Below are 27,932 nucleotides of genomic sequence, written 5' to 3' on the forward strand. Positions count from 1 at the left end.
AGTACGGTGCCCGGCAGTGTGGCTCAGTGGAAAGAGCACGGGCTTTGGAGTCAGAGGTCATGAGTTCGAATCCCAGCTCTGCCACTTGCCAGCTGTGTGACTGTGGGCAAGTCACTTAACTTCTCTGTGCCTCAGTTACCTATATGTAAAATGGGAATTAAGACTGTGAGCCCCATGTGGGACATCCTGATTCCCCTGTGTCTACCCCAGCGCTTAGAACAGTGCTCGGCACATAGCGCTTAACAAATACCAAAACTTTTTTTTTTTTTTAGTTAAGCGCTTAACAAATACCATAATAATTATTATTAGTTATCCTTAACACCGGTGTATAGGGTTGCCAGGGGTCTGGCTTTTATCCGTCCCCGTCGGCTTGGAATATGGCACCAGACACTTTTATTTTCGTGGTGTTTCCGCCTCTCCTTTGGCTCCAGCCATCGAGTTTCGTGCCTCGTCCGTATCCAGAGGGAACTGGGAGGGGAAGGCCAAAGCTGGAGAGGAGGTGGAATTTTAGAGAGGCTTTGGCAAGGGGGAGGACTGGGGTCCATCTGATTCTGAAAGAGAAGAAGTTTGAGGCTGGGGAACAACGTGACGGAGTGGGCGGAGGTGGAAGAGTCAAGAATGAGGTACGATTCGGTTAGTTTAGGAGGTACAAAGAGAGAAAGCTGGGAATAGCCACCGAAGAGAGCAAATATGTAAAATGGCGATAGTGGACAACCTCGAAACGGACTGTCGGGCGTTTTTGCCTGTCCAAGATGATCATGTGACCCAAAGTGGTTCTAGAGAAGCAGCGTGGCTTAGCGGCAAGAGCGTAGGCCTGGCAGTAAGAGGTCGTGGGTTCTAATCCCAGATTTGCCACATAATAATAATAATAATGATAATGACATTTGTTAAGTGCTTACTCTGTGCAGAGCACTGTTCTAAAAGCTGGGGAGGATACAAGGTAATCAGGTTGTCCCACGTGGGGCTCACAGTCTTCATCCCCATTTTACAGACAAGGTAACTGAGGCCCGGAGAAGTGAAGTGACTTGCCCAAAGTCACACAGCTGACAAGTGGCGGAGTTCTTCCATGACTTCTGACTCCCAAGCCCGGGCTCTTTCCACTGAGCCACACTGCTTCTCAGCATGCAACACTTGTCTGTTGTGTGACCTTGGGGAAGTCCCTGCACTTCTCTGTGCCTCAGTTCCCTCATCTGTAAAATGGTGATTAAGACTGTGAGCACCACTTGTCTGCAGTGTGACGTTGGGCTAGTCATTTTACCTCTCTGTACCTCAGTTCCCTCATCTGTAAAATGAGGATTCAATCCCTGTTCTCTCTCCTCCTTAAACTATGAGCCCCATGTGGGACAGGGACTGCATTCAACCTGATAAAACTTATATCTGCCCCGGCGCTTAGAACAGTGCTTGGCATAAAAGAGTGCTTGGCACAGAGAAGCAGCGTGGCCCGGTGGAAGGAGTCCGGGCTTGGGAGTCAGAGGTCATGGGTTCTAATCCCGGCTCCACTGCTTGTCAGCCGTGTGACTTTGGGCAAGTCACTTTACCTCTCTGTGCCTCAGTTACCTCATCTGTAAAAATGGGGACTAAGACTGTGAGCCCCACTGGGACAACCTGATCACTTTGTATCCCCCCAGCACTTAGAACAGTGCTTTGCACATAGTAAGTGCTTAACAAATACCATCATCATAATTATATAGTAAGTACTTTACAAATACCATAATTATTATTATTCTTAGGCCTCATAATGTTTGTGCCCGAGGCCTCCTCATACACATGAGGTTCCTGCAGCCTGCTGTAACAATTGCATATGTGTGAAAAAGCTATCATGGTTTGCAGCTGCCAAGTCATAGTCCCCTCCATGCAAAACCCAGCACCCGCCAAGCCCGATTTGGCTCTCATCTGTTGTTTATTTAAGAATATTTGCTAAGCACTTACTATGTGTCAAGCACTTTTCTAATCCCTGGGGTAGATACAAGTGTTATCAGGTTGGTCACAGTCCCTGTCCTACATGGGGCTCACAGTTTAAGGAGGAGGGAGAACAGCGTTTGAATCCTCATTTTACAGATGAGGAAACTGAGGTCCAGAGAAGTGAAATGACATGCCCAGGGTCACTCAGCAGGCAAGCAGCCAAAATGGAATTAGAACTCAAGTCCTTTTTTCACCAGGCCATGTTGCTTCTCAGTTTTGGGCAGCCTCGATTCTTGTAAACTGGGTCTGGCTGGGGATGGGAGAGTGAGAGTCCTTTATAATGTGTGTGTGGAAGGGGGGGTATGTGGATGGGAGGGTGGGAAAGATGATTAAACTGCCACTTTTTTTGGTGCTCGTGAAGAGTTTGTTGTTCGAGCTCTCATGTGTTGTTTGTTTAAGGGTATTTCTAAGCATTTACTATGTGTCAAGCACTGTTCTAAGCCCTGGGGTAGATACAAGTTAATCAGGTTGGACACAGTCCCTGTCCCACACGGGGCTCACACTCTTAAGGAGGCAGTTTGGCTTAGTGGAAAGAGCGCGGGCTTGGAAGTCAGAGGTCATGGGTTCTAATCCCAGCTCCGTCACTTGCCAGCTGTGTGACTTTGGGCGAATCACTTAACTTCTCTGTGCCTCATCTGTAAACTGGGGATGAAGAGTGTGAGCCGCACGTGGGACAACCTGATTATCCTGTATCTACCCCAGTGCTTAGAACAGTGCTCGGCACATAGTAAGCGTTTAACAAATACCAACATCATTATTATTATTACCTCATCTGTAAATGGGTAATGAAGACTGTGAGCCCCACGTGGGACAACCTGATTACCTTCTATCTATCCCAGCGCTTGCTTGGCGCATAGTAAGCGCTTGACAAATCCTAAGATTATTATTGTTAATTCCCTTTGGAGACTGAGCCCCCCTTTTCCTCTGCTCCCCCTTCCCCTCAGCACTGTGCTCATTTGTATATATTATTTATTACCCTATTTTTTTTTGTTAATGAGGTGTATCTCTCCTTGATTCTATTTATCTTGATGATGTTGTCTTGTTTTTGTTTTACTCTGTTTGGCTTTGCTGTCTGTCTCCCCCATTTAGACTGTGAGGCCGTCATTGGTCAGGGACTGTCTCTATCTGTTGCCGAATTATCCATTCCAAACGCTTAGTCCAGTGCTCTGCACATAGTAAGAGCTCAATAAATGCTATTGAATGAATGAATTTATCTATTTTGATGGTATTGATGCCTGACTACTTGTTTATTTTGCCGTCTGTCTCCCCCGTTTAGACTGCGAGCCCGTCAGTGGGCAGGGATTGTCTCTATCTGTTGCCGAACTGACCATTCCAAGCGCTTAGTACAATGCTCTGCACATCGTAAGCGCTCAATCAATACTACTGAATGAATGAATTTATCTATTTTGATGGTATTGATGCATGACTACTTGTTTTTTTGTTGGTCTCCCCCGTTTAGACTGTGAGCCAGTCACTGGGCAGGGATTATCTCTATCTGTGGTTGAATTGTCTGTTCCAAGTGCTTAGTACAGTGCTCTGCACATAGTAAGCGCTCAATAAATACTATTGAATGAATGTATTTATCTATTTTGATGGTATTGATGCCTACTTGTTTTGCTGTCTGCCCCATTTGGAGTGTGAGCCCCTCACTGGGCAGGGATTATCTCCATCTGTGGTCGAACTGTCTGTTCCCAGCGCTTAGTACAGTGCTCTGCACATCATAAGTGCTCAACAAATACTCCTGAATGAATGTATTTATTTATTTTGATGGTATTGATGCCTGACTACTTGTTTTGCTGTCTGTCTGCCCCATTTAGAGTGTGAGCCCCTCACTGGGCAGGGATTCTCTCCCTCTGTGGTCAACTTGTCCATTCCCAGTGCTTAGTACAGTGCTCTGCACATAGTAAGCACTCAACAAATACTATTGAATGAATGTATTTATCTATTTTGATGGTATTGATGCCTGACTACTTGTTTTGCTGCCTCCCCCGTTTAGACTGTGAGCCTGTCACTAAGCAGGGATTGTCTCTATCTGTTGTCGAATTGTGTGTTCCAAGCGCTTAGTACAGTGCTCTGCCCACAGTAAGCGCTCAAATACTATTGAATGAATGTATTTATCTATTTTGATGGTATTGATGCCTGACTACTTGTTTTGCTGTCTCCCCCGTTTAGACTGTGAGCCTGTCACTAGGCAGGGATTCTCTCCATCTGTGGTCGAATTGTCTGTTCCAAGTGCTTAGTACAGTGCTCTGCACATAGTAAGTGCTCAATAAATACTATTGAATGAATGTATTTATCTATTTTGATGGTATTGATGCTTACTTGTTTTTCTGTCTTCCCCATTTAGAGTGTGAGCCCCTCACTGGGCAGGGATTCTCTCCATCTGTGGTCGAATTGTCTGTTCCCAGCGCTTAGTACAGTGCTCTGCACATCATAAGCACTCAACAAATACTACTGAATGTATTTATTTTGATGGTATTGATGCCTGACCACTTGTTTTGCCATCTGTTTGCCCCATTTAGAGTGTGAGCCCCTCATTGGGCAGCGATTCTCTCCATCTGTGGTCGAATTGTCCGTTCCAAGCACTTAGTCCAGTGCTCTGCACATAGTAAGCGCTCAACAAATACTACTGAATGAATGTATTTATCTATTTTGATGGTATTGATGCCTGACTACTTGTTTTGCTGTCTGCCCCAGTTAGAGTGTGAGCCCCTCACTGGGCAGGGATTCTCTCCCTCTGTGGTCGACTTGTCCGTTCCCAGCGCTTAGTCCAGTGCTCTGCACATCGTAAGCGCTCAGCAAAGAGGACTGAATGAACGAAGGCGGCCACGGAGGCCCAGATGGGCGCCTCGCCCAAGGTCAGGGGCTGGGAGGGAGGAGGAAGGCAGGGCCTTTGGACGGGCGGGGAGGCCTCACTGCGCATGCCCGAGCGGCCTCGCCCTCCTCCCCCCACCCCCGCGTGCGTCAGCTCGTGCGTGATGACGTAGCGACGTGCCCCTGCGCCGCCAGCCCAGGAGACCCCGTGCCGAGCCGCCAACGCCCCGGCGGAGAAGGGGAGGTGAGTGACGGGCGGCCGGGGGCTGCCTTCGGGGGGTGGCAGCGACCCCCTGACCTTCGACCTCTGACCCTTTGTGCTGAGGGGGCGCCGCTCGTCGGCCTCCCCGGGGCCGGACCCGGCCATGGGGGACGGTCCTTCCCGGGGGCCAGGACCGGCCGAGGGGCAGGGGGAGGAAGTGAACCAAAGTCTGGTCAAGAAGGGAGGCGCAAAGGCCTATGGGAGCTGCGGGGATGGGGGGCCCTGGGGGATTGGGGGGACCCGGGGTTGAGGAGGGGGGGGTTGGCCTTCATGGGGGGGGGAAGAGGGGGACACCCTGAAAAGGGGGGGACGAGAAGGGAGCTGGGGGGAGGTGGGCAGGGGGGGTGGAGGCTTGGGGTGCGGCCTGGCAGAGGGCGGAAGGAAGGGGGGCACACCCAGGCAGGACCGGCCCGGGACGAGGGGGTGGGGCGGGGGGCGTCTCCTCTTTCTCCCCCTCCTCTTCCTCCTTCTCTTCGTCCTCCCGGGCCGGTCCTCGGTGGAGCTGGGACTTCCTGCTCGATCCAGGCCGACATTTTGCGGACCTCGCAGGTGCGCCCTCTTCCCCCTTGCAGGATTCGCACCCTACACCCCCCCCCCCCTTCTAACCCCACCCTTGCCCACCTCGGTTTGGCCCCCCTCCCGGAGCTCCATCCCATTTGGGCGCATTTTCTTTGTCCTTGATGGAGTCGAAGGGCCGGAGTAACGCAGGGTGGAAGATTACGTCATTGGAGCTCAGAGGGGGCTCTTTAACTGCTAAGCGTCGGGATTTGCCGGAGCCTGAGCGTTTTGGGGGTGTTTTGTCCCCCCTTTTTTGGGGGGTGTCTAATACGTCTGGCCTGGGGGTCGGGGCAAGGCGGGGGAGGCGAAGAATCCGTCGTTGGAAAACAGGGTCGTGGTTTTTCCCTTTTAAACTCCCCTTTTTCAAGTTGGTTGCTGCCTCCGGTGCAAACGCTTAATACAGTGCTTTGCACACGTTAAGCGCCCAATAAGGACTGAATGATTTTCCCGTTTATACTCCCCTGATTCAAATTCGTTGCTGCCTGCAGTGCAAGCGTTTAATACAATGATTTGCAAATGTAAAGCGCTCAAGTACGATTGAATGATTTTTCCCTTTTAACTTCCCCTGATTCAAGTTGGTTGCCTCCGGTGCAGGCGCTTAATACAGTGCTTTCCACACGTAAAGCGCTCGATAAATACGATTGACTGATTTTTTGAACCTCCCCTTTTTCAAGTTGGTTGCTGCCCCCGGTGTAAGCGCTTAATGCAATGCTTTGCACACGTTAAGCGCCCAATAAATACGGCTGAATGATTTCCCCTTTGAACCTCCCCTTATCCAAGTTGGTTGGTTCCGGTGCAAGCGCTTAATACAGTACTTTGTACACGTTAAGCGCCCAACAAATACGACTGAATGATTTTTCCCGTTTATACTTCCCTGATTCAAATTCGTTGTTGCCTCCGGTGCAAGCGCTTAATACAATGCTTTGCACACGTTAAGCGCCCAATAAATACGGCTGACTTTCCCTTTTAACCTCCCCCGATGCAAGTTCGTGGCTGCCTCCGGTGCAAGCGCTTAAGACAATGCTTTGCACACGTTAAGAGCTCAATAAATACGACTGAATGAATTTGAGCCCCAGTTTATCTTGAGGGCCAGGAAGCTCACACTGTGCGCAACCTGTTCAGGCAGGTAGGGAGCGGAAAAGGAAAGGGGGTGGAAAAAAATAAGATTTGAAGGGAGGATTTTGAGATATTCTCGGGTGAATCTCCAGGCCCCTGATGTCGGTGGGGAGAGGAGAGCAATTCAGCTGCTTCTCTCTTACTAGGGGCTGCCATTTTGAACACCAATAATCCACTCTGCGAATTGATTGGAAGGAGACGGTGTAAAAGGTCGATAAGGGCACATTTATAGGCGTCTTCATTTATTTATCTTGGTAGTTCAAGATTAACTTTAGGCCCTAACTTGGAATTTATTTTAACGACGAGTAGTTTTTCAGAGGCCCTAGGTCATACTAAAAAAAAAATCATTTCAAATTTCGATGGTTTAAAAAAAAAAAAAGGAATTGTCTACCTGTGTTTTGCTTGACCGTAAAGTCATCAACCCCGGCAAGGTGCAGTTTTAGATTTTGAAAATGGTTCTGAAACAAGGGAGAGGTAATTGTGTAATGCTCGGTTGCAGGTATGGTCCCCTCACTTTGGAACAAGTAATTTTCTGTTGCTTTTTTGTGCGAAGCAAACAGCTTGGATTCATTCTTGGGAAATAATTTTAAGAAGGAGCAAGTTTTAATAGTAGTAATAATGTTGGTATTTAAGTGCTTACTATGAGCAGAGCACTGTTCTAAGCGCAGGGGTAGATAGAGGGTAATCAGGTTGTCCCTCGTGAGGCTCACAGTCTTAATCCACATTTTCCAGATGAGGTAACTGAGGCACAGATAAGTGACTTGCCCACAGTCACACAGCTGACAAGTGGAAGAGGGGGGATTCGAACTCATGACCTCTGACTCCCCAGCCCGTGCTCGTTCCACTGAGCCATGCTAATTTTGGTGTAAACAGAGACATGCCATATTTTGAGGCTTCATCAGAATTTTTGCATTAGTGATAATAGTGAAGGAGATATATTTAACCTGTTACGACTGTTAAGTTGCACTTGTGATTTAAGTTGTGTGCAGGGGCCCTGGAACACATTTACAGCAAATGGTATCTTATTTCAGGAACATTTTAAATGGGAGCCCTACCTGTTAGTGTAATTCTTCTTGACGTTCAAAAATCATACCTTCCAAAACTATGGCTATAAATATTTATTTTTAGAAATATAACGAAACAGCTTGTTTTAGCAGTAATAAGCAATGTGGCCTAATGGAAAGAACCTGGGTTCTAATCCCGGCTCTGCCACCTGTCTGCTATGTGAGCTTGGCCAAGGCACTTCTCTGCCTCAGTTCCTTCATCTGTAAAATAGGGATTCACTGCCTGCCTCACTCCTACTTAAGACTGCTGAGCCCCAAGTAGGACCCGATTACCTTGTTTCTACCCCAACGCTCAGTACAGTGTTTGGCACAGATTAAGTGCTTTACAAATAGCACAGTCTTCGAACTTCAACCGTCGATTGGCCAGTTATTTTCAGATGGTTAAGGCTAGGCCTGAGAAATTGCTTTCTCTTGTGCATTGTGTGAAAAAAAATGACACCTGCTTGCTGTTGCTGTGACAGCAATTGCGCTAGGAATTTTTTTTTTTTGTAATTGAGGCAGTTCACAACTCCCACAATGCAGGAAGCTGTGCAGTTGTACAGCTGTAATCTAGAATCAGTTTAGAGAATTTGTAACATCAGATATTGTTGAAGATTATTGGAGTCTGGTAATGTTCTAACTTTTAAACAAGACCGAATCTCAGGTTTTTCCAGTAAAAGATTCCAGGAATTGACCTGCAAGTGAATGTTTTACTTCAGATAATTGTGCAACTACTATACTTCTGAAATGATTAAACCAAGAAAAATAGGTTAAACCAAGAGCGACCAGGTGGAAGTGTTCGGAATATTACTTGCTTGGCCTATCTGGGAAATACTGAGAGTTGTCCTTTTTGGGAATTAAAGACAAGCTGTTTTTATAGAAAATGCGCTAAATAAATTCTCCCCCGATTCTGTTCTTTAAGTGTTTGAACTGGAGTCCTGTTTGATTTTTTTCTTCCTCTTCAAGGAAAGGAGGTGAGAGTCATTTAATTATAAGGCCTTTTTTTGTGGCTGGGAGTTTAACTTTGTCAGGCTTGTAAAATAATCTGTTAAAGACTATTAGCTTTTTCTCAGGTGGGGTTTTTCTGAATGACGTTTTCCTCCAAGCTCTTTTGAACCTATTGAGCTTACCTCGAAAATATTCTCACTCAGCCTGCCTGCAGAGCGATCAGTCAGTGGTATTTGAGTGCTTACTCTGTGTGGACACTCTAAGTACTTTTCATGCTCCCTGCCCACCAGGAGCAAACATTTTGAAGTGATAGAAAATACCCAGGGGAGTTACACATAGGCCCCTGGTTCTCAAGGGGGCTAAGAAAGTGAGGAGAGGAGGCTGGTTATAGATGCATGAGGAAAGCTGAAAACAGTAAAACCGGTACAGCCCCACGAGGCAAGGACAAACACCCAAAATAAGACACCTTTCCTTGGTGGCAGTCCTCAAAGATTGAGGGATTGGCCTCTTGTACCTTTTGCCTTCTATCCTCCATTCCCCGGGTCATGTGGCTCTCCATGTTGCACTGATAATGCCTAATTGATAGTTGGGAATCTTTGGAACATAATTACCCCTGCCTATTTGAGAAATAATGAATTGTCCCTGATTCCTAGACATTTGTTGTCCAGACCTATGTTTGCACACGCTAAGTCTTGCCAGATGTCTTAAACAGCAAGTCAAACTCAACCTGACAAAGCTCAGACCTCATCATACTTCATCAACCCTCCCACCGCCTCCCCCTCCCACGCCCCCCGCAGCCCTGTAACTCCTTTGAACTCCCTCCCTTGTCCCATAATCTTACAAGTCATGCCTCTTGTTCTTTCAGGCATGATCTCTGAATTTTTAGTTGTAAAACTGTCTAGTTTTTCCTTCCACAACATTTTAAATGTTTTTCACTAGCCTCAAATCCAAACTCTAGTTTTCATAGGTTGAGCCATCTCTTTCTCACCAATCTCCATCTCTGGCCTCTAAGTATTCAACTCTGGTGCTCTCTTTCCTGAAATTATCTTTCTTTCCTGCCAGTCTTTCCCTGTTGATCGACAGCCAGGGAGACCCTAGTTCTAGTTTTAGTCCCTGCCATTTGACTGCAAGCTTGTAGGCAGGGAATGCCTATCAACTCTTATGTTGTACTCTCTCAAGTGCTTAGTACAGTGCTCTGCACACAGTAGGCACTCAGTAAATACCATTGGTTGTTGTGACCCTGGGCAAATGTCTTAATGTTTGTGCCCCAGTTTCCTGATCAGTAAAATGGGTATAAAATACCTGTTCTCCCACCCTCACACCCAGGGAGGGACAGGAACTGTATCCCATCTAATTATCTTATACCTAGCCCAGCTTTTAGAGAGGCGCTTAATAAGACTATAATAAATTAATATCTTCTGTTACTGTTATTTGGCCTCCATTTCAAACCAACCCTCCATGATTTTCCTTCACCTACATCCTCATTTCTTTTCCGTCTTTTCTGCTCCTCCCTCTACTCTTTGCAGGTGAAGAATCCTGCTGAGGCAGTCACATGCCCTGAGGACTGACAGCATTCTCAGTATCTCAGCCAATCTCTAAACTTCCCTCAGGCCATTTTGAGAGAGGGCTTTAAATCTCGTGATCAGCCCCATTCCTCCCTTCACATTCCACATTATTTAAAACTACCCCAAAAAGCCCCTCCAGAGAGACAGCTCTGTTTTGTCAGTTTATTCTGTGCCATAGGGCAGGGATGGAATCCTTACGTGATCTTTCTACTCTTAGCATCTTTTATTCAGTCGTATCTATTGAGCGCTTAACTGTGTGCAGAGCACTGTACTAAGCGCTTGGAAAGTACAATTAGGCAACAGAGACAATCCCTTTCAGGCATTTCAGGACAGTTTCCTGGGACTGATGCTCTGTTCCTCCAAGATGGCAACATGCAGGCATCATGGCCCAGAGGAAAAAGTGTAGAGGAGGGATCCAGGAGACCTGGGTTCTAGTTTGGACTAAGCCAGTGGCCTTTTGTATGACCATGGTCAAGTCACTTAACCCTTATGTGTTTGTTTCTTCATCTGTAAAATAAGGGGATGAGATCCTTGCTGTCCTTATCTTTTAGGTGAGAGCCTGTGATGGGACAGGGACTCTGAGCTCTGATTAGCTTGCCTACCATATTGCTTAGCACAGTATTTAGCACATAGTAAGTGCCTAACAAAAAGCATTTTTTAAAGCAACAACACACCATTTTGATTTTTTGGCAGATTACTTTTAAGCCACATTGGAAGAGACTCAAGGCCAAGGACTTGGGGCTAAGTGGGAGTTTGCAAGGAAAATTGCATGTAGAATATCTTATTGAGTGTAAATTAGGGTTGGGGTGAAATGGTGAATTTCCAGGTGAAAGAAAATGGGCGTTTTCACAGTTGACAAATATATTTTTTTAAAAGTTGAGTGCAGCTGGTGTATCAGTTCTTCCTCTGAAAAAATATTTTTTTTGGTTCCTCAGTACACTGACATGTCCTTTACTCATTTATCCTGGAGATGGGTGGCCCACTTAATTCTATTAAAATTACCTATTGCAGTGTTCTGACGCCTACAGTCTCTGACTGTTGTATTCTGTACTTTCCCATCACTTTGACTTGATTCCTGTCTCAGACCTGTCCATGAGGCCAAGTTAAGACAATAGGGCTACATTTTTCAGGGCCCTTCTGTTAGGAAGTCATGTCATCTATTTAATTTGAACACGTCACCGAAATCTGTGGGGTTTTTTTTTTTGGTGGCAGAGAACATTTTACACTGAGTGAATGAATTGGAGAGAGAAAAGGTATAAGAAAAATAAAAGAAAATGGTGGCATAAAAAATTATGCTAAGGGTATTGGAGAGAAAAAATAAGTCAGGAAAGAAACCTTATGCTAGGTTTCAAATAGCAATCTGTGCTCTCATTGGGCTGCTGAAAGCAACATTGTCCAGTGACAGGTTTTGATTTCATTTTTGCTTGGAAACCTTTGCCCAAAAATGGAGAAGAGGGAGAAGGGATGAGATTTTCATTTTAGGCAAAAAAAAATCAAATCAGTTATTTGGAATTTTAGGAATTTCTTGGATAAAAAGTTCGAACATAATTACTCTTGTTTAACCTGTTTTCACCTTTCATGTTAGCTAAGCAATCTGTTAAAATGTTTAAAATGTAATTGGCCAGTTCCTTCACCTTGATTATTTCGCATGTTAATGTGCTGGTTCCTGCTGGAGTTCAGTTTGATGGCTAGCAAGGTTGTCAAGTGATGGAATAAAAAGTAGCATCTTGGAAAGCTGAGTTTGAGGATGAGATTTAGGTTTTAAAATAAATATTGATAGAGGTATTTTCCTGAAGCTTTTTTTAAAAAATAAATCAGTGCTAAAGAATTCAGCTGTTTTAGAGAAACATGATGCAGTGGAAAGACCGTGGATCTGGGAGTCAGAGTATCTGGTTTTAATCCCAGCCCTGCCATTTGCCTGCTCTGTGACCTTGGGAAAGTCACTTTACTCCCCTGTACCTCTGTCTTCTCATCTGTTTAAAAAAAGAGAGAATTAAATCCTACTCCTAGTTGGACTGTGAGCCCCAGTTGGTAGAGGGACTGTCTACAACCCACTTAGAACAGTGCTTGGCACATAGTAAGTGCTTAAAAAATGCCATCATTATCATCTCTACCGTACTGCCTAGTAAATGAAATTAAAAGGAGTAGTTGAAGCACTCTTCAAAGTAAATATGAAAGCGTAAAGGAAATAATCATATGGAATCATTCAGTCCTATGCTTTTGTTTGTGGAGGTTCTTAAGGAGCTGCCAAGGAATAACTGATATGTGAAGAACTGGGTGTCCTCAGCATCAAAACTGCCAGTGTGGAAAGCAAAATCTGTTTCTACAGTGGTGGGGGCAGTGGAATCTTCTATGGGCCATAAATTTGGGGCCTCATCCATTGGTGGTGTAGGAAGCGATGTCCAGAGGATGGTTGCTTTAGGGGGTTGTTGGGATTCATAATCTCTTCGAGCAGCAGGACGTCAGCATGTATGCTGTGCTCTGCAATTTACAATTCCCAGCGGATTGGAAGGAAAGAGCTGTCTCTGACCAAGGGCATGGGCCTCTCAGCGTTTCCCACGACAAACCTCCCTCTCCTTTTTTCAGTCCTCTTTCCCCTCCTTGCTTCTCTTCATGCTTCTCTGTAGCTTCTTTCTTCTTATCTCAGACCCTGTAGTCTTTTTATTCTCTCCTATTTATTCTTGGCTCCATTGTCCTAACCACAGAGAGTGGATGGGTGAGAGTGGGCCCCCATCCATCAACTCACCTTCTGCATTCCCCTTCAAAGTTGAAACTAGGCAGGCCCTGTTAGGGCAGCTGGGTTGGAGGGGTACGTGACATTATGGACAAGTGGACATTATGACAAAAGGGAAAATCAAAGTAAAAATAAAGTAAAAAATAAAGCAAATAAAGTAAAAATATCTGAATTGTACATACTTTTACCTACCAATGAATTGATGGTATTTACTGAGCGATTACTAGTAGAGCACTGTTTTAAGCGCTCGGGCAGAGTGCGATGCAACAGAATTAGCAGACACGTTCCCTGCCCATAATGAGATTACAGCTATGTGTGGAACCAGAACATGCAGGCACCAAAGCTAACCCACCCATGGCGCCTCATCCTCCATTCTCCTCTCTCCCGCCCTCGACCTGTTGCTCACGTCCTCCCCTTGCCTGGAACTTCCTCCCACTTCAAATTTGGCAGACCACCGATCTCCTGTTTCTCAAGCCCTTCTGATGCCACAACTTCAGGAGGCCTTCCTTCTCTGGTTAATTTGTAATGCCCACCCCCTTAGTCAGTCAGTGGTTATTTATTGAGGGTCTGTTGTGTGCAGGGCACTGTACTAAGCGTTTGGGAGAGTACAATATAAGTTGATCAACACGTTCCCTGCCCACAACCTAGTGCTATTGACCCTCCTATGCCTTTAAAGTACTCAAAGCTCCCTATAGCATTTTTGTACATATTTTATGTACCTTATTCCGTCAGCACTAACTTAGATCCCCTTTTCCTTCTTCCTCCTCCTTGTATTGATTTTAGTGTCTGTTCCCCAGCTTGGTTGTAAACGTTGTCTACTTAAACTGTTGTACTCTCCCACCCACTTAATACAGTGCTCTGCACACAGTAAGTGCTCAATAAATATCATTGATTGCTTGGTATTTCAAGCTGGAAATGTTCCAGTGTTATTGATCGATCGTTTAGGTACCAGGTGGTGAGGTGAGCCTATTAACCCTCTCTGTGGAGCAGTGCAGGTGTGGTGATTTGAAGATGACATTGTCCAATTGAGGCTGGACTATTTATTGAATTGAAAATTCTCCGTTGTAAACTTTATGGTTTTTAGGTCACCCACTAGCATGGAGTTTTAAATTTGTTCCCAAAGGCATTCAGAAGTTACCCCTTCTAAGCCTGTACACTTTCATTTTCATCTGCTCTTAGGGAAATAGATCCATTTTCACTTTGCTCTCTTTAAAGCATAAACTTGTCTTTCTTCTGTCTCTTGTTGCTCTGTCCCTGTTAAATGACTGAAGAGAAAGGTCAAGCAGCATGGCACAGTGGAAAGAGCACGGGCTTGGGAGCCCGAGGTGATGGGTTCTAATCCCGGCTCTGCCGCTTGTCAGCAGTGTAACTTTGGGCAAGTCACTTAACCTCTCTGTGCCTCAGTTACCTCAACTGTAGAATGGGGATTATGACTGTGAGCCCCACATGGGACAACCTGATCACCTCGTATCACCCCCCGGAGCTTAGAACAGTGTTTTTTTTGCACATAGTAAGCGCTTAATAAACGCCTTCAATAATACTCATGTAAAATGATACAATTTAATTCTTTTTAGACAATGTTTTCTAAAGCTCATCAGTGCTAAAGAAAAGACAGCTTTTTTTTTTTAATGGTATTTGTTAAAGCGCTTACTATGTGCCCAGCACTGTACTGGGCACTGGGGTTAGATACAAGGTACTCAGGTTGGACACAGTCCAAGATCCATGGGGCTCACAATGTTACTCATTTTACAGATGAGATAACTCAGATATAGAGAAGTTAAATGACTTGCCCAAAGACACAAAGACAGGTGGCAGAACTGGGATTAGAACCCAAGTCCTTTTGACTCCCATGCCCATACTATCCGCTAAGGTGTTTTATGTGGATTATTCCTGGGGTTTTGCAGATGGACCTGTGAAATCTATTCTACCTCAAGTTAATAGGTAAGTGATCAGGATCTAGCCAGGACTGGTCTATTTTCAGATATAAAAAAACTCAGGAGTATGAACTGTTGATAGTAAACCATCACAGTAGACTGTGGAACAGATCAGGAGGTTAAAAATAAAGGCACAAGATGCTATCTACAGTCCCAGGATATGTCTTCTGAATCTGTGTTTATTTGATTCATATTTTGGAAATTTTAGTGCATACCAATCAGGTTAGCCTCTCAAGATGGTAGGAATGAGTAACACTTGCGGATAAAAGCTCAAATGTACTGTGCTTGTTTCTAGGTTTAGATTCTAGTTTGAACTGTGAGAAATCTCAGTATGGGCAGTCTTCAACTAAAGGCAATTTGAGTTTAGTTGAATGACTTAACACTTCTTAATTTACACTGTTTTGACCTTAGAGCCCATGGGTTTTGGAACTGTAGCACTAGAACCCCTTGTGACTCTAACTCCAGGGGTATGCAGGACGGGGGTGTGTGGAAGCCCCAGTGAATAAAAATAATAATAATAACGGTGTTAAGCGCTTACTATGTACCAAGCACTGTTCAAAGCGCTGGTGTAAATACAAGGAAATGAGATGATCTCACGTGGGGCTCACAGTCTCAATCCCCCATTTTACAGATGAGGTAACTGAGGCACAGATAAGTGAATTGCCCAAGGTCACGGGGAGTGGCCGAGGGGGATTAGAACCCATGACCTCTGACCCCCAATCCCGTGCTCTTGCCATTAGGCCACCAATGGTGCTGATAGCCCTAATGGGGGGTGGTTAGAGAGAGCAGGAGTCTCCAAGGGAGCTGATTGGGTTGACACTTCCATTTTATTTACTATGAAGTAAAAGTTGACTACTCAGTCATGGATTCAACATGCCACTCATCTGTAATGGACTGCACAAGCCAAGGGACTTCTGATTAAAAAAAAACAACATAAAATAAGGTATCTGATTCTGGTTTGAGAACCAAACTCCATTTTACGACATTGTTACTGTGAGAGAACTGGTTCCAACTTGCAGTGGGACTCGACAAGAGTTTTCAGGAAACAGTTGTCACAAGTCCTAGGAAGCCTGTTTGGAATATTGAGGATGGGATGTAATAAATTCCTCACAGTCGAAAGCAGATTTCATTCCTGATGATTTCAGAGATGGGCAAGAAGTACATCTGTAGTGAGTTTGTACAGTTAAGTTGTGCTTATTTTCAAATCGTATCCCCAGTCCTGAAAAACAGGGTCAAATCTTGAGAAAAAGGAACAGCACAACTGTGATTGACATTGGGGAGTAGCGGTAAATGACTAAATGATATTGGTCAGTTTCACCGAGAATTGCCAGTTCTCTTACATAAGATTCATGACATTTCTGAGAGATTGTAGGATTCTGGTGTTCCTAATGCAAAGAATGATTTTCATTTACCAATAATAGCTCTGACTCTGGATTCTTATCTCTTACTTTGTAAGACTTCTTTTTGTTTTGGAGACAAACGTGCAGCAGATGAATTACTCAGTAGATTTGTATGTCATCTTGACAGAAAATGAGGTTTTAACGAGGCTGAAATAAGGATCTCTCAGCCAGGGGTGACATCAAGTATCTATTTTGAGTCATTAAAAAGTGCCCAGGCAAGTGAGCAATTGGTCAGCTGGGTGGGGTGAGAGGGCTGGATTATGTTGAGTGTGGCTGGGTAACTGCAGACCAATGGAAAAATTTTGGGAAATAGCTGCAGAGGTTCTTCTTCAGTCGTATAGGATCCATGTAGCAGTTTTCAAGATAATGGTATTGGACTCATGATTCAGGGGCTAAAAATTAAAAGAATTTGTCTCTTTTGGCAGCCGAAGGAAGATTTCCTGTCCTTGCTCTCTCTATAGGCTAGGCTGGAGAGGGAGGAGCAAAGACCTTTTTTTTTTCTTTTGACAGGGTAGGGAAGGAGACTTTTTTGGGAATGAAGATAGATGGAACACTTTAGAGGGAGCAAGAGATATCTAAAACACCTCTCAAAAGGGCAGATTGCAAATATAATGTTCAGACAGCTAGAAAGGGTGAGTGTAGTGATTTTTGGCTCACACATCTTATGGTCTCTGATCCTACGAATCTTTGTTATAGTATAAAACGTTGGGCTTTAAGAGTCCCCTTTGCCAAAGGAACATGACCTGGATTCTCGACTGAATAACGAGAAGTGAATTTCCTAGGATGGCTTTGGTCCCCTGGGTAAAATGTTAGGGAAAAAAAATGACAGGGAAAAAGTTGTGCCTGTTTGGGTCTACAAACCCTACAGTGCCGCTCGGAAGAATGTACCCTTTGCTTGCGTAATTGCCCCACTTTTTAAACATAATTTTAATGACGTGAAAATGGGTGGGGTCAATATGCTGGTCAAATAAGGATTAATTCTACCAACTAAGTGGGGGGGAAGAGAAGAAGCAATGAGAAGTAGCATGGCTTAGTGGAAAGGGCACGGACTTGGGAGGCAGAAGGCTCTAACTGGCTCCCCCACTTGTCTGCGGTACCACCTCGGTCGTGTCAGGTAACTTCTTTGTGCCTCAGTTACCTCATCTGTAAAATGGGGATTGACTGTGTCCAGTATGATTAATTTGTATATACCCCAGTGCTTAGTACATTGCCTGACATATAGTAAGCACTTAACAAATACCTTAAAAAAGAGGACAAAAGGGGGTGCTTGTCTATGGCCTTTCTTCTGTTGCCCAACCCAAGAGCTGCAGACAGTAGGCACTCCATTAATTTCCCCCCTCCTGCTGCCTTGTGAACTCACCCTTCTGCTCCTTCCTACCGTCACTGCTTCCAATTACTGCTTAAAATGGTATAATTGTGTGGAACAAAAAATAATTTTACCTTCCTCACCCATCGGGGTGGGGCAGTTATGTAAGTAAGTTCAATACTTAAAATTCTAGAAGCAGAAAAATCCAAGAGCTGCTAGCATAATTGGATCAAGTTGCATTCTGTGCATGCAGGGGAAAAAAAAATCGCCGTAGGGATGCTGGAATTGAGTGAAGAAATAAATTACGATCAGTTCTACCATACCAGATTTTGGATAGAACACTGCTAAGGAATCAGGAACGTTCTCCCAACAGGCATACGGAAGACCGGATGGAATGCAATGTGGTGTTCGAAGAAATGGTGGGGCGCTTGAGTTGGAGGTCAATCAGGGTGTGAATACTAAGCACGATTTGTCCTTAATATGAAATTCTTCAAAAATCCAGCCTTTGTGGCCAGGAGAATTGACTGATCTTTAAAATGCTTCGTACCTTGACGTGAAGAACCCCCTCTGAGTCCTCCTTTGTTTCCAGGACTTTATTTTTCTTACTCTTTCCTCCTCTTCTGCAGGGAGGAGGCCGCACTTGGTGAGGTGGAGCATTGTGAGGAGGCAAAAACAACCCCATGGAGGAAAAGGGGTGAGGGAGTGAAGGAGAGAAAATAATGTTTGTATTTGCTAAGCGCCTACTATGTGCAGAACACTGTTTTAAGGGCTGGGGTAGATACAGGGTAATCAGGTTGTCCCACGTGAGGCTCACAGTTAATCCCCATTTTACAGATGAGGTAACCGAGGCCCAGAGAAGTTAAGTGACTTGCCCACAATCACACAGCTGACAAGTGGCAGAGCTGGGAGTCGAACCCATGACCTCTGACTCCGAAGCCCAGGCTCTTTCCACTGAGCCACGCTGCTTCCCCGAAAGGGAAAAGGGAAAGTTGGGTGAGAGTGAGTGGGCTGCCTTTAAAATTGTTGGATTGTTTTTTGTAATCATGTGAGGAAAATTTACTCTTCAGTGAGAGGGAAATAATTCTACTGAAATTCCAAATGGAATTTCCAACTTTCAAATTGGGGGAAAAAGGTAGTTCTGTTTCTGAAATCTGAGCAAAGCACATTTCAATTGCAGCCTCTTCTGTGACTTAAGTATCTAGAATGATCTTACTGAGAGGGGAAAAAAAAAATCTTGTCATAGCTAAACTGCTTCTGACTTGAGTAAGTGCCAAACTTTTTCTAAAACTACTTCCTGTTTACCAAGACGTTCTAAAGCAAATTATATGGTTCAGAATAGATTCTTGTGCTCTTTCCTGTCAGTAAAAGCTGCTTTGACTCTTCCCTGAGATGCTTTCGGTCCTGCGGACAGCATCAGTTGAAATGATCTCTTCGGTATGGTTTTAAAAGTGATGTTTGGAATTTAAGCTTTAAGATTTTACGGTTTTATTAAAGAAGAGTGTTTCTCTGATACCTTGTCTAAGCAGGGAGGTACTCGAGTTCAGAGTGAGATACTGGTGCTGACCGTTCTGCCGATTTGTGAAGGTGATGCTACTGGCTGATTGTGAGGAGACTCGGCAGGGTTTAGTGGAAAGAGCACGGGCTTGGGAGTCAGGGCTTGGGTTCTAATCCCGACTCCGCCACTTGTCAGCTGTGTGACTTTGAGTCATCTAACTTCTCTGTGCCACAGTTACCTCATCTGTAAAATGGGGAGTAAGACTGTGCGCTCCACGTGGGACATCCTGATTACCTTGTGTCTATCCCAGTGCTTAGAACAGTGCTTGGCACAGAGTAAGTGCTTAACAAATATCATCATTATTATTGTGTGCCTGTCGGTGTGTGTGTGTGTGTGTGTGTGTGGTGTGTCTGGCAGTAACTAATTTATCAACTCAAGTGAGACTGACCCTTTATTCCCCCAAGTAAATGAAGATGATCTTAGTTACCCTGCTTCACAGCCCGAGGCAGATGTGCTGTGCCTACAGTAAATAATAGGATTGACTCAGTTTTCCAATCTGCCCCTCCTATTGCCTTATCTTGAAGTCCTTTGCTCAGTGAGAACAAACCCAGACAATGGCTTCCCAACAGTCCATTGTTTTCCCACCTCGTTTGACACTGGACTTCAATCAGTGGTTTTTATGGAGTGGTTACTGTGTGCAGAGCACTGTACTAAGTTCATGGAAGAATACTACCGAGTTAGTAAACATGATCCTTGCCCTCAAGGAGTTTACAGTCTCCAGGGGGAGAGAGACATTAAAATGCCTAACAGCTAGGGGAAGCAGCTGTGCATAAGGATATGGACTCTCCCGGCTCTGCCACTCGTCAGCTGTTCATTCAATAGTATTTATTGAGCGCTTACTATGTGCAGAGCACTGTACTAAGCGCTTGGGATGAACAAGTCGGCAACAGATAGAGACAGTCCCTGCCGTTTGACGGGCTTACAGTCTAATCGGGGGAGACGGACAGACAAGAACAATGGCACTAAACAGCGTCGAGGGGAAGAACATCTCATAAAAACAATGGCAAATAAATAGAATCGAGGCGATGTACAATTCATTAACAAAATAAATAGGGTAACGAAAATATATACAGTTGAGCGGACGAGTACAGTGCTGTGGGGATGGGAAGGGAGAGGTGGAGGAGCAGAGGGAAAAGGGGAAAATGAGGCTTCAGCTGCGGAGAGGTAAAGGGGGGATGGCAGAGGGAGTAGAGGGGGAAGAGGAGCTCAGTCTGGGAAGGCCTCTAGGAGGAGGTGATTTTTAAGTAAGGTTTTGAAGAGGGAAAGAGAATCAGTTTGGCGGAGGTGAGGAGGGAGGGCGTTCCGGGACCGCGGGAGGACGTGACCCAGGGGTCGACGGCGGGATAGGCGAGACCGAGGGACGGCGAGGAGGTGGGCGGCGGAGGAGCGGAGCGTGCGGGGTGGGCGGTAGAAAGAGAGAAGGGAGGAGAGGTAGGAAGGGGCAAGGTGATGGAGAGCCAGCTGTGTGACTGTGGGCAAGTCACTTAACTTCTCCGTGCCTCAGTTACCTCATCTGTAAAATGGGGATTAACTGTGAGCCTCACGTGGGACAACCTGATTACCCTGTACAGTGCTCTGCACATAGTAAGTGCTTAACAAATACCAACATTATTATATGGACATAGGTACTGTGAGGCCAGTCATAAGTGCTAAAGACTGTAAGCCCGTCAGTGGGCAGGGATTGTCTCTATCTGTTGTGGAATTGTACTTTCCAAGCGCTTAGTATAGTGCTCTGTACATAGTAAGCATTCAATAAATACTACTGAATGAATGAATAAAGGACTACAGAACCAGGGACCACAGAGGGGAGGGCGGATAGGGGAAATGAGGGCTTAGGGAAGGTCTCCCCTTCCTCCACCCTTCTCTTTCCCTCTCGTCCCCATTTTCCCTTCTCTTTTCCCCTTCCCTCTGCCCCTGTCCTCCCCAATCAATCAATAGTGTTTGTTGAGCACTCACTGTGTGCAGAGCACTGTACTAAGGGCTTGATGGAGTACAGTTCAACAGAATTAGCAGACGCGTTCCTCATCCATAAGGAGTTTACAGTCTAGAGGGAGAAACAGCCATTAATATGAACCGACCCCCCCCCCCCAACCTTCCCCTTCCCCCTTCTCCTTTCCTCTGCTCCCCATTCTTCCTCTTCCCTCCCTTTCCACAGGATAAGGATCACAAACGCCAGGGACCCCCCTTCTCCCCCACCACTTCGCCCCCCAGGCCCGAGTTAGGCAGAGCGGGTGTCTCAGAGCTTGGTGCGGCTCCACGTGAACCCACACGGCGAATGAAGAATTGTGTTCTGTTGATCTGAGTGGGCATATTGATTGTAAAGTGGCTCTGAATTCATAAAGGCTGGGCTGGATTGTTCTGGAGTACAAAGCTGGGCCTTATTTTGCTCAACTTGCCTTGCCTAAGCCCTGTACCCACAGCGGGCTCTGTGGCCGCATTGAATAACTCCAACGGGATAATTGAGAAGCTTCAGCAAAAATTAGATTACTGGATGTAGCATTTACATGTGTTCTGTGACTTCAGATTTTGACAGCAAACACTCGCTTTGGGCCTTAGTGAAGCAGTGTAAGTGGACACGGTAGTGACTCGTTGCAGTTTGTTTGCTGGAAAGAAGCAGTGTTAAATAACTTATCATTCTTTTCAGTTTCTCTGAGTAGTGAAATGGCAATGGTACTTTTTTCTGCTGGAAAGAGGAAGCCGTGATGTGGCTCACTGACAGGAAGTGAGCACAGGATGTGCAGACATGTTTGGTGGCCTAGTTTCCTCCAACTTGCTGAAGCGGGCAGTAACCTATGTTGCAAACTTAGTAATTTTTTTTTTTCCTCTCTCTCATCTGTTCGTGAGATGGCCACATTTGACTGGGTGGATTTGGCCCACTGATTTTTGTTTGATCTAGCAAATTATTTTCAGTGAAGCTAGCTCTTGCTGCCTATTTCGGTGTCATCTGTGCCTAGAATACCCCGGGCAGTTTTGATTTAAGGCCAGTCGTGTCGTGATTCCAAGTTTAAAGAGATCAAAGAAAAAGCACATTGTGGGCAGGGAATATGTCTGTTACGTTGTATTGTACTCTCCCAAGCGCTCAGGACAGTGCTCTGCACACAGCAAGTGCTCAGTAGATATGATTGATCTTAAGGAGAAATACCGTTTGTAATGAATGCTATTGTCGTTCAGTACTAAATGCAGTCAAATTATTTCAGAGTCCTATTGAGCTTTATAGGTTAATGCGATGGAAGATCGACGTTTTGCAGCACTTGTATTAAACTGATTTGGGGTGTAAAATGTAGGGTATTCAAAGGCGATCGGCGGGGTTTTAGAAAATACTGATGAGTTACAATGCTCTCCTTTTATGTGGTATTTAAAGTGCTTAGTGTGTGCCAGGCACTGTATTAAGCGCTGGGGTAGATACAAGTTAATTAGGTTGGACACCGTCCATGCGGGGTTCACAATCTTAGTCCCCATTTTTACAGATGAGGTCACTGAAGTATGGAGAAGTAACCTGCCCAATGTCACACAGCAGACCAGGGCTGGAGCTTGGATTAGAACCCAAGCCCTTCTGACTCTCAGGCCTGTGGTCTACCCACTAGACCACGCTGCTTCCTTCGTAGTGCCATTTTGTGTCATACCCCCAGTGGTCATCTGAGTTCACAGATTGGGCCCAAAAGGAAACACCTGGACTCTGCTGAGCTGCTAACACCACTGATCTGGCCAGATGGCCTTTGAGACGGTCAGCATGGAGGAGCGGATAGAGCACGGGTCTGGGAGACATGGGTTCTAATCCCGGCTCTGCCACTAGTCTGCTGTGTGGCCTTGGGCACCTCACATCTCTGGACATCAGTTACTTCATCTGTAAAATGGGGATTGAGACTCTGAGCCCCTGTGGGACAGGGACTGTGACAACCTAATTTGCTTTTATCCATCCCAGCACTTACTACAGTGCCCGGCACTTAGCGCTTAACAAATACCATTATTATTATTATTTGAAAGGATTTTTTTTTTAACTCAGAGAGATACAGATGGAGAGAGTAAATATGGGCACTTCCATGAAATAGAGGTCTTTGTTTTTGATTTTCCTCTTTGGGAACAGTTTAACTGTCTTCTTGTCCTTATAGCTCTATAAACTTTTTCTAAACATTTTGCCATTGTAAATGCCTGTTAATGCGGCCCCTCCTAGTAAGGGTCCTTGTTTTTTCCAAATGTAGTGGTAATACAAAGAGGCTCATTTAGGCGGAGGGATTCTAGCTATCGACACAGCTAGCAGTGAGGTAGACTCTATGTGCTCGATAGTGTTGATTGATTAGTTGATTCAGATGAGCAGGCCTGGGGAAAGCTGTGGGGAGGGCATAGATAATAATAATGATGGTATTTGTTAAGCACTTCCTATGTGCCAAGCACTCTTCTAAGTGCTGGGGTAGATACAAGGTCATCAGGTGTTTCCACATGGGGCTCACAGTCTTAATCTCCATTTTACGGATGAGGTAACTCAGGCACAGAGAAGTGAAGTGACTTGCCCAAAGTCACATAGCTGACAAGCAGCGGAGCTGAGATTAGAACCCATTTCCTCTGACTCCCAAGTCCTTGCAATTTGCGCTAAACCACGCTGCTTCTCGATGTGGTGTTCCCTCCCAAAGGGACTAAAATGATAAGGGAGAGATGGTAGGAAGCAGCATAATAATAATTATGGTATTTAAGTACTTACTATGTGCTGAGCACTGTTCTAAGCCCTGGGGTGGTTACAGGGTAATCAGATTGTCCCACGTGGGGCTTACATTTTTTAATCCCCATTTTTACAGATGAGGTAACTGAGGCACAGAGAAGCTAAGTGACTTGCCCAAGGTCACACAGCAGACAAGTGGGAGAGCTGAGATTAGAACCCAGGTCCTTCTGACTCCCAAGCCCGTGCTCTTTCCACTAAGCCACACAGCATAGTCTAGCTGAGAGAGCACAGGCCTGGGAGTCAGAAGTTCATTGGTTCTAATCCCGGCTTCGCCGCCTGTCTGCTGTGTAACCTTGGGCAAGTTACTTCACTTCCCTGTGCCTCAGTTACCTCGTGTAAAATGAGGATTGAGACTCTGAGCCCCGTGTGGGACGGGGACTGTGTCCAACCTGATGTACCTACCCTGTGCTTAGTATAGTGCCTGGCACATAGTAAGCTCTTAAATACCATCGTTATTATAATTATTATTAGGAAGGGAAGAGAACAGGAATTTTATTTTTTTTTAGATCCTTGTCCTTTTCTGGGCTGGTTTTTTTCTTCCCTTCATCACCCTTGCTTTCAAGGAAGCGCAGAAAGTGCCGGTGTCTCCACAGGCACTAGAAGCTGTGTGGCTTAGTGGAAAGAGCCCGGTCTTGGGAGTCAGAGGTTGTGGGTTCTAATCCCGACTGCACCACTTGTTGGCTGTGTGACTTTGGTCAAGTCACTTGTCTGTGCCTGAGTTACCTCATCTGTAAAATGGGGATTAAGACTGGGAGCCCCACATGGGACAACCGGATTACCTTGTATTTTCCCCAGTGCTTAGAACAGTGCTTGGCACTTAGTAAGCACTTAACAAATACCATAATTATTGTTATTACCAACTCTGTTGTATTGTACTCTTCCAAGCTCTTAGTACAGTCAGTGCTTTGTGCACAGGAAGCGTTCAATAAATACTACTGATGGATGGCTGCTAACCAGTGTACTCAGGGCGAGTTGGCATTTCTCCATTATTTGTGCAGTTGGACTAAGGGAGGAAAGAAGTGAAGGAATAAATTGGGGAAGAACTTTCCCCGGCCACCTAGGATACATGGTGTGCCCCACTGGGGTAAGCTTTTGTTCCAGCCTCTCTGACTTTGGTACCGTAGGATTTTTAAAGGAAGAGAGCACTAGTTGCTCTCCTGGGTATCCAGCCCCGAATTTTGAATGCCCCCTTTAATCTACCCACTTTTCCCTTTTTGGCCGGCAAGTCCATTAAAATTTCCCCAAGACTTCCTTGAATTTTATGTTTCCTGCTTGCCCAGCTTTTGTGGTTACACAACACAAGTGTTTGCCAGACTCTGGGCCGTGGGGACTACCACTCCCCTAAAGAGGGTGGACCTACTGCTGGCACCCATTTGGTTCAGACTCAGTGGTGTGTCACGGAGGCCACAGATGGTTTAATGTATGGGGATCCCACCTGCTGGTAGGGAATGGCTGGTATCACTGCCCCTTTGTACTCAGCAGGCCCAGAAAATAAATGGCATTTAGGAGCTGTTTGGGGCCTGTAGGAAAATTCAGAACAGCTTTGGGCCCTGAAACACATTCAGCCCTGGAAATTTTGCATTACCCTGGCCCCGCCTCTTTAAACTGCCTCTGCTGCTCCCCAGATGACCAGGTGGAAAGTTCAGGTGTGTGCCGGACTGAGTTGTTAACAGAGTTGTCTAACTCTGAAGCAAAAATTCAGAGTTCCCCATTGTGCAGACGCTTCTAGTCTCTGGTTCACACTACTTTTAGGTTCCTGGTAACTGTTGATTCATTCAATAGTATTTATTGAGCGCTTACTATGTGCAGAGCACTGGACTAAGCGCTTGGGATGAACAGGTCGGCAACAGATAGAGACAGTCCCTGCCGTTTGATGGGCTTACGGTCTAATCGGGGGAGACGGACAGATGAGAACGATGGCAATAAATAGAGTCGAGGGGAAGAACATCTCGTAAAAACCGATGGCAACTAAATAGAATCGAGGCGATGTACAATTCATTAACAAAATAAATAGGGTAACGAAAATATATACAGTCGAGCGGACGAGTACGGTGCTGTGGGGAGGGGAAGGGAGAGGGGGAGGAGCAGAGGGAAAGGGGGAAAAGAGGGTTTAGCTGCGGAGAGGTGAAGGGGGGGTGATAGAGGGAGTAGAGGGAGAAGGGAGCTCAGTCTGGGAAGGCCTCTTGGAGGAGGTGAGTTTTAAGTAGGGTTTTGAAGAGGGGAAGAGAATCGGTTTGGCGGAGGTGAGGAGGGAGGGCGTTCCGGGACCGCGGGAGGACGTGGCCCGGGGGTCGACGGCGGGATAGGCGAGACCGAGGGACGGCGAGGAGGTGGGCGGCGGAGGAGCGGAGCGTGCGGGGTGGGTGGTAGAAAGAGAGAAGGTGAGTATGACTGGCCATCCTGGGAAGACTGTGAGGGCCCTGTATTTCATTTAAACATCCAGAGTTGGCACTGAGACCTGCATGTTGATAGGCCAGCTTATTTTTTTTTTTTAACATTTTCTTAAACTGAGACATTTATCTCAATTCTGATGGCCTAAGTGATGCCCAAAGGGGTCCAGGATTTTAACACAAATATTTTTCTTTCAACATTTGAATCTACTAAATATCAAAATTTAATCCAAAAAAGTAGAACTAGTGAAGATAACTTTAGTGAAAATTGACCTTACTGTGCTGGACAACTCTGTGTGGTACTTTGCCCAAGTGCCTAGTACAGTTCTGTGCCCATAGTAAGCACTCAATACATTGATCATTATTGATTGGGCCACTGATTTATTTCTCTCTGAAGTCACTGTTCTCTCTTCTTTATGCAGCCCGAGTGGACTTTTCGGGAGCAAATTATTAAAGGCACTGCCAGATTTTGGCAGATTGAAGTTGCCTTTGCAAAAAATCAATTCCAAACGATTTGTTCCAATCCCATTTTATTTTCCTTAGTTAATCCACCTACGTTGGCTCCTAATGGTATTGGATTAAGACCAGGGAAGCAGCGTGACAAGTGGAAAGAGCACGGGCCTGGAAGTCAGGCTTTAATGTGGGTTCTGCCACCTGTCTATTATGTGACCTTATGTGTCCAAGTCGCTTAACTTTTCTGTGCCTCAGTTCTCTCATCTCATCCTGTCCTCCCTCCCACTTGTGCCAGGAGCACCTTGTGGGCCCCGATTACCTTGTCTACCTCAGTGGTTACTATAGTACTTGGCACATAGTAAGCGCTAAACAAATACCACTAGGGATGAGTGATCCAAAACACTGGTTTTGCATCCCTCTAGAGTATATGCTCGTTGTGAACAGGGAACTTGTCTGCCAACTCTGTTATATTGTAGTCCCCCAAGCATGTAGTACAGTGCTCTGCACACAGTAAGCCCTCTGATATGATTGATTTGTTTGAGAAGCTGCTTGGCCTAGTGGATAGAGCACAGGCCTGGGAGTCAGAAGCATCTGGGTTCTAATCCTGGCTCTGCCACTTGTCTGCCGTGTGACCGCGGGCAAGTCACTCGCCTTGATTCGATTTAGTTGCCATTGTTTTTACGAGATGTTTCTTCCCCTTGACTCTATTGCCATTGTTCTTGTCTGTCCATCTCCCCCGATTAGACCGTAAACCCGTCAAACGGCAGGGACTGTCTCTATCTGTTGCCGACTTGTTCATTCCAATCGCTAGGTACAGTGCTCTGCACATAGTAAGCGCTCAATAAATACTATTGAATGAATGAACGAACTTAACTTCTCTGTGCCTAAATTACCTCATCTGTAAAATGGAGATTAAGCCTCATGCTGGTCTTAATCTCCAAGTCCAACCTGACAACCTTGTATCGTCCTCAGCGCTTAACATGTAGTACGCACTTAACAGATACTATCTAAAAAAAAAAAAAGATTGATCCCCTGTGTTTTACTTCCTTCCTCCACCATGTAAGGCATCTTCTGGTGACCCCGGCTAGAGGACAAGCTCTGAAGGTCCTTTAGGGGACAGTGGCCAAGGAGGAATTGGTATGACATGGCCTGGGCCCAAGATGGCAGGGTGTGCCTAA

The 27,932-nt window shown here is 45.6% G+C and overlaps 1 protein-coding gene across 3 annotated transcripts in view; it reads left to right on the forward strand.

The window, feature by feature from the left end:
• The first annotated feature begins 4,922 nt into the window (after nt 1–4,922).
• CDC42 (cell division cycle 42) overlaps nt 4,923–27,932 on the forward strand; it is a 49,178-nt gene continuing 26,168 nt past the window's right edge. The window contains exon 1 of one of the 3 annotated variants that reach the window (XM_029064875.2): nt 4,923–5,020. The gene's annotated coding sequence lies outside the window, so the exon portion shown is untranslated. Of the gene's footprint in view, nt 5,021–5,528; nt 5,588–27,932 lie in introns of those variants that run through there. The other 2 variants (XM_029064873.2, XM_029064874.1) reach the window with 2 other exon arrangements.

This window comes from Ornithorhynchus anatinus, chromosome 5 (assembly GCF_004115215.2).
Source record: "Ornithorhynchus anatinus isolate Pmale09 chromosome 5, mOrnAna1.pri.v4, whole genome shotgun sequence".
Classification (NCBI taxonomy): Eukaryota; Metazoa; Chordata; class Mammalia; order Monotremata; family Ornithorhynchidae; genus Ornithorhynchus; species Ornithorhynchus anatinus.